This window comes from Protopterus annectens, chromosome 11.part0 (assembly GCF_019279795.1).
Source record: "Protopterus annectens isolate FY-2018-M chromosome 11.part0, PAN1.0, whole genome shotgun sequence".
NCBI lineage: Eukaryota > Metazoa > Chordata > Ceratodontiformes > Protopteridae > Protopterus > Protopterus annectens.
Genome location: NC_056745.1, coordinates 482,946,600 through 482,953,542, shown reverse-complemented (window position 1 = coordinate 482,953,542; position 6,943 = coordinate 482,946,600).

The window sequence follows — 6,943 nt, the reverse complement described above, 5'->3', positions numbered from 1 at the left end:
AATTTTTTGACCAAAAAATTTTAAAGGAGCTCAAGAGCAATGGAACTTCAATGCTTGTCAGACAAGCGACAAATAAGATTTGAGGTAATCGGGGGGGGGGGGGGGGTGAGGAATTATAGAATGGAGAGGAGGAGCTTCAGGTCCTATGCTTGTAAAGTGGCCGAGTCAGATCTGAGGAAAGGATCCAAAACCCCAAAGGTTGAGGAATGAATGAAAATGGCAGCATCAGATCTGTTGTTAAAACTTTGTTTTCTTTTCAGTGTTGTATATGAACTCATGTTGCAACTTCAATGACTCAATTAAAATGTTAAAGTGGGATTTAACATGGACTGCAGCAGGAAATGTACTTGAACATTTATAATTTTTAAGTTACAGATGACTCCAAAAGCACTGTACCAGTGTGGTGGCTGACCCTGACTAGACTCTCCAGGAAAGCAGACCTTGTAGGACAGCAAAATCAAATCTTGTCCTGAATGCAAAAATCCAGGTTATAATATTTTGTGAAGGTGTGGACAGAGGACCATAAAGCTGCTTCCAAAATTGACTGGGGTACAACCCTCCACTATGGAAAGCTGTAGTGATTGCTGTGGCTTTAACTGAATGGGCTTTTACATGCCCTGATGCTGGTTCCCTATAGGCTGGATAACAGTTGCAGATACAGTGGGCAAAGTCGAGGGCTTTCCCTCCCTGACTTATGTACATGACAAGTACAGTTGTCCTGATGTATTTTTGTTTTGCCTAACTAAAATCTGAGATGTCTATGCAGATCCAAAGTAGCAATGACCATTCCCACCTTGATCTGAGGCTTATTTGAAAACACAAGAAATGAATGGCCTGATTCATGGAAATCTTGGACATTACTTATGGGAGGAATGAGAGGCTGGTGAGACGGGATGGCCTGTCCTTGTGAAAAATTAAAAATGGTTCCCTGCACATCAGTGCTTGCAGTTCTGTGATTATTCTAGTGGATGTTACAGTCACTAAGACTAGTGTATTCCAAGAAAAACACCTAGAAGAGTTGAAGCAGCTGGTTCAGGGTTAGTCAGGATTTGCTTTTCTAAAACACAGTTGAGTTCCAATAGTGGAAAAATGTCTTTTCAGGATAAGCTAAAATGCAACATTACACTTTCAGAAATTGTTTCACTGGTAGTGGAGTATACAAAGGAAGATCCAGAGGTAAGAAGGCTGAAATAGTAGAAACCTGAAACTAGAATACTTTTTATTTTGTTAGATATGATTTCCTTGTGCTTGGTTTTCTAGTCTCCCCCATAAAACTATGCACATCCACTGATACTGATATTGTGTGCCTGTAAGGGATGTGTGCTAGATCATTCAAGCTGTTAACCTTAAGGCAGTCAGGCTGGTTTATACTGGTGACACTTCTTTTATGTCAACAGGTCTACATGCTAAGCTGCTGCCAAAACATTCCTGGCTCTGCCCTTATTAGACTTAGCACCAGGGAGAACTGGTGCCAGCTGGGCCAGGATGACCTTTGGCTTCTCCTCAATTTTTGTAATATCTTAGGGATCAGAGGTATATAGAAGGAAAAGAATAGAGAAACAGATGTGTCCAATCTATGCAGAAGTTATCTATTCTCCAAACTGATGGAGCTCCTGTCCCTATTTTCTGGGGAAACAAAAAGGTCAACTTTTGGCATTCCCAACTTGTTAGACAGATCCAGAAAAAAAGAAATCCTTGTTTAGCATCCACTTGGGTGGGTCTAACTGCTCAGCCCAACTGCTAGAATGTTCTGTTATGATGGGCTGTAGGCCACCCTGAGGGTCAGACCAGACTACTTTGCAATTGCCCATTCATGTATAGCCAGTCTACATAGGTTGTAGAAGGAGGTGCCGACCCTTGCTTGTTAACATACCATACAACTGTACGGTTGTCTGTAAGGATCTGGAGGATTCCCTGAGCTCAAATGTGTTTGGATGCTTTTAATGCTAAGGAAATAGCTATTATTTCTTTCACATTCATGTGCTTCTTTCTTATGCTCATATCCCACGTCCTGAACTTTCAGTGATCCTACAACATGGCTCCCAAGGCTAGGTGGAAGGAGTCAGAAGAGAGTTCTCTTGGCTAGTCTGAAAGCTACCATTACATTGAGTCATACCTGTATTTTTTACCATAAGAGTTCTTTCTTTATGCAAGGCATAACAGGAACAGGGGCTGGAAATGCTGCCACCATCTTTTATTGAGGTACCACTGTAACTTCTTTACATACAGTCTTGCCAGTAGGACCATAAGTATGCATGAGTGCATGATGCCATGAACCCCAAAACACTCCTGTCCAATAATATCTTTCCCTAGGGCTATCTGGAGAAAGAGGGACAGGTATCTTATCCTCTCTGTTAGGAAGGCCCTTGGAAGTTGTGGTTACAACTGTGCTCTCAGAAACACTCCCTTCTATGTTGGGGTAAAGCCTGCCTTTGGAATGTTGAGCAAGAAAAATTTAGACTTGGAAAACATAAAAGGATTAAAGTCAAAACCCTAAAATCTTCTCCATGGAGTCTGCTTGAATCAGGCAGAGGTGGATATGGATGTTCTTTGCCCTGCAATATATTACTACTGGACACTATGTAAAGACTCTGGCTGTGGTACCACAAGACAAACAGCAAGGAGGTAAACTGGAAATGAACACCCCCATTTTGAATATCAGGAAACTTCAGTGGGCCTTGGAATGGGAATATGAAGGTAAGCATCATCCTTTAGGTTCAGGGTGACTAGAGAAGCCTGAAAGGATAATAGCAGTAGAAGGCCTTGAAGGGTCACCATTTTGAATTTTAGATTGTAATTAATGACTTTTGGTTCTACAAGGGCAAAAATTGGTCTCCAGATACCTTGTTTTCTGGGGCCCAAGAAGGACCTTGAGTAAAACCCTTCTGATACTTCTTCTATGGTTCCCTAAATCCAACAGTTCTTCAGCAGCTGTGAGACAAGAGTCACAATCTTTTGGCATGGGGAAACATACTTCAAATTTTGATTGGCTTTGAAATTGTAGTCTGAATCCTCTTCTCAGGATGTTCAACAGCCATTCACTGGTCCAGAGTATGGCTTTTTTCATTTTCTGACAAATGATCCCAGCCATTCTCTTATGTAAAGGAAGATGATGTTAAGGGGTTTGGGCAAGGGGGGTTCAGTTTGGGACTTTTTGGAAAGGCAGAAGAAGCATCCTGACAGAGTCACAGCTGTTTCCTCTAAGAAGTTCATGACCTGAGGGTCCAGAACTTCTCCTTAGACTTTGCTTGCCATTCTTTTATGTACTGGGACTCTCCTTGTTGGAATTGCATTTTTCTTGCATGAGGTAATGGGGGGTTATGACTTGGAGAGAGAGAGAGGGACAATTCCTGCTAAAATTAGGTGCTTTGGAATGAAAAAAAATAAGCTGACTGCATGACCTTTCCTTTTTCCTCCAATCTTTTAAAAGCATTTTCAGCAGGTGGTCTGAAGAGAAGTACCTTATCCAGAAACGCATTTAGGAGCCCTGTCTTTATGTGAACTGGCAGCGGCTCTGCCACCAACCTGGCATATCTCTGAAGAACTAACCCTGTTGCTAATGCCCTGCATTATGTCAATATTTTTTGGATTGCTTTGAGATTTCTGCAATGAGTGATCCCATAATAATGCATCTTCTGACTTAGGATTTTTACCATTGGGTTTATAGGTAAGCACTAGGCTAGCTGCCCTTGCAGGTCATTATAAGCCTAGTCAATTTCCCTTTAAAGATGAGAATCAAACTCTGTACCTTGTGTCTATCAGGTAAATATCTTAGCCATTATGCCAATCCCTCACCTTGGAACTCATCTTACTTCGCACAGACTGCTGGTAATTACACATATGGGTCTGGTAGTTTAAGGATCTGAAGGTCAGGGTTTGTAGTGATACAGGCATTCTTCTCAGAGTAAGAGAGTATTCTACTCTCTCCGCCACTGTGAATGGGGCTCCTGGACAGAGCCAAAATAGATCCCTTGCTAGAAGTGGGGGAACACCACAGCTGGATCAGCCAGAGGATTACTGTAAAGGAACTTGTAAGGATTTCTCATCAAGTAGAATCAATCAAGTTTCCTGTGAGGACACGGGAAGGGAGTTTGTCTCGGGAGATGCACTGGTGAATGCCTCCTTCAGGACATTTACAATGGAGGAACAGCTTTTTTGGTTCTGGCATGCCCATGAAAGTTTTATATTTTATTTGAGCCTGATAATATTCTTTGGACTTCCATAAGGACTTCTCTTTTATCTAATGAAGGGCAGCCCCACAGGAAAGATCTTGTGGTGAGGCAGAGGATAAAGTCCACTCTGTGTCAGAGTTATATATGGGAGGGGGGATCTGGTTCACATATGCCGGCTCAACCACCTTTGAATCAAGGGTAAAAGTACCTTCTGCAAGTGTATGCTCCAACCTTCCTGTCTTAGAATGGCCCCCTGACATTATAGGGATTTCCACAGCTAGCTGCTTGTACTTCAAGATGCTTATAAGGTCTTGAGCCACTAACAGCAAATCCTCTGAAGGAGTCTGGAAAATAGGCTGGATGGAGTACCTACTTGGCTTAGGCAAGGTAGTGGGTGCCAGCTTGGATTTTGGCACTTTTGGCCTTCATTTTTGCCATGTGAACTGCCTTTGGGGTCTCAGTTCACCAGTGGGCAATCAAGGCCTCCACTCAGTCTCCAGGGGCCTCCTGTTGAAAAAGAAGCAAGTGAATACTGCCATCCCCTTGCTAATCACAAACTGTGTGCCTGCAACCAGGTCCCTCGGACAGACCACAGAACTGGCCAATGTCTTAGTGGCTTTGGTCCATGAGGGCAAATATAGAACCAAGGGTATAACAGTCTGCAGACACCTTGGAAGAAACTAACTCGAAATGCAGGACTAAATAAAGCACCTCACTGCGTCTGGTGACACTGGGTTAAGGGAAACTACCAGTCATTCCGAATGTCCTCTACTTCTTGTCACTTCTCACAATATTGTTTTCTTGGGTACTTATACTTCAGAAAGAGGTTTTTGGAGGCACTGTCTGACACCACAGCAGTATGGTACCAGGCAAGCATGCTCTTGTAATCTGTAGATTCATAGAGAAAGACTTCACTTGCCTCATGATTTTCCTCAGGGTGAACCTAGCACAGCATAGACAGCTGTCCACACTGTGTCCTGGGTCTAACTCAAAATAAAATGAATGTGATCATCTGTTAACCACAGTCCATACTATTAGATGTTAACTACATGAACTGTTATTCTGTTAACTTTTTTAAGTGAATTAGGGTAATACTGAAAAATGTCCCTGATTTTGGATACTTGTTCCCCCATTATTTTTGCCTTTGTCTGCACTTTTTGAGAAAGAAGATGAGAAGTAGGGCTGTGTCTTGGGGTCCCTCAAAGAGAAGTATTGCTAAATGTAGGGCAAAAAGGGCAGTCACCCCAAGCTTAAGGTGTTAGGGGGTATGATCAGCAGATGCCGACTGGTCTGTTTTGCAGTACAACATTCAGCATTTCTGGATGCTGGCATAGCAAGAAAGAACTGCTGGGTGGAAGTTTTATGACTTCTACCCAAATCTGTTTGAAAGCAGACATGATGACTAAAAGCCGGTAAGATACCTTAAGAGTACCTAATATACTCACCAACAATGGGTGTTGTACATATTAAAAGTCCATGAAGTTCATATGTTCCTGTTGTCTCCTCTGCCCCCCCCCCCCAAACTCTCAAATGTCACTTGCATTGCCTTGTCAAATAAGATGGAGCCCATAAACAGACCACCCAAGAACCTTTCTTTAAGGTGTCTCTGGCAAATGCAGTCACAGCCAGGCAACTAAAAAGCACATAAGTCTCTTAGTGTTGACCAGCTACCTAATTCAGAAGCATAATACAATGCTCTGAAGGCAAGCGAGGCTGCCATTTCTTCTACCAACATGAGTTACTTAGCTTCTGAAATGCCTTGAAATGATTGACCTTAAGATTTGCAAAGTTATCTGTGAAACAATCTGCCTGAAAAACAGGATAACGCTGACCTTACCCAACATCTTGGATTCCCTGTCTGGATGTTCACAGTTCAAGAACTATGGCTTGCATTGCAAGCTGTAAACTCTTGATGTAATAATGTCATCCAGTTGATTGCAGTGCGTGATGATCATTGACATCAGAAAACCACATTACTATTGTGTGACCCATTGCCAGTCCCTGACCAGCAAATGGTAATTGGGTAGATTCCCAGTGAGGGGAGGGTGGGCTAGGATTGTAAAGGCTCCAGGGCCATTAGCCTAGTACACACCTATGAACCTATGATGTTAGCAGGGAACAGACGGGCTCTGAAGACATTATCACTGACTTTAGCAGAAGTTTAACCTTTCTCAGATTGCCTTCAGTTATGCATCATTTGCCAAAACAGTTCAGGAAGCAGCTATATATATATATATATATATATATATATATATATATATATATATATATATATATATATATATATATATATATATATATATACAGTATGTAGTTAGAAGATCAGGCATCCACTCCTCATAATATTGAATGGACTATCCCTCTTCTGGTATGTGTTTTCTTTTAGTTAGATCTATGCAGCTGGTTACTGGCTACTGAGAGAGACAGAGATACGGTCAACAAGCACTTTGAGTTGTTAGTGCAGCCCCTGAGCAAATTTCTTAGGTTGCCCAGTCAGGTTCTTTGCACAGAAGGCTAAACCCATGGCTGTAGTGGTGCTGATATGCCTTCAAGTAGTGATCGTGGATGCTGGGAAAACTGACCAGAGGAGGGAGGAATTAGTGGCTTGTGTTCCATTCTTCTTTGATGGGGAAATGAGGGACTCCATAACTGGAAGGCCCTCTTGATGAAGGTCAAGGATTTAACTTCTTAGAAAAGTAAAGGCTCTGGACTGTGTGGTATATTACATGCAACATAGAACAGTATAGCTTGCACTGCATACCCAGCTAAAA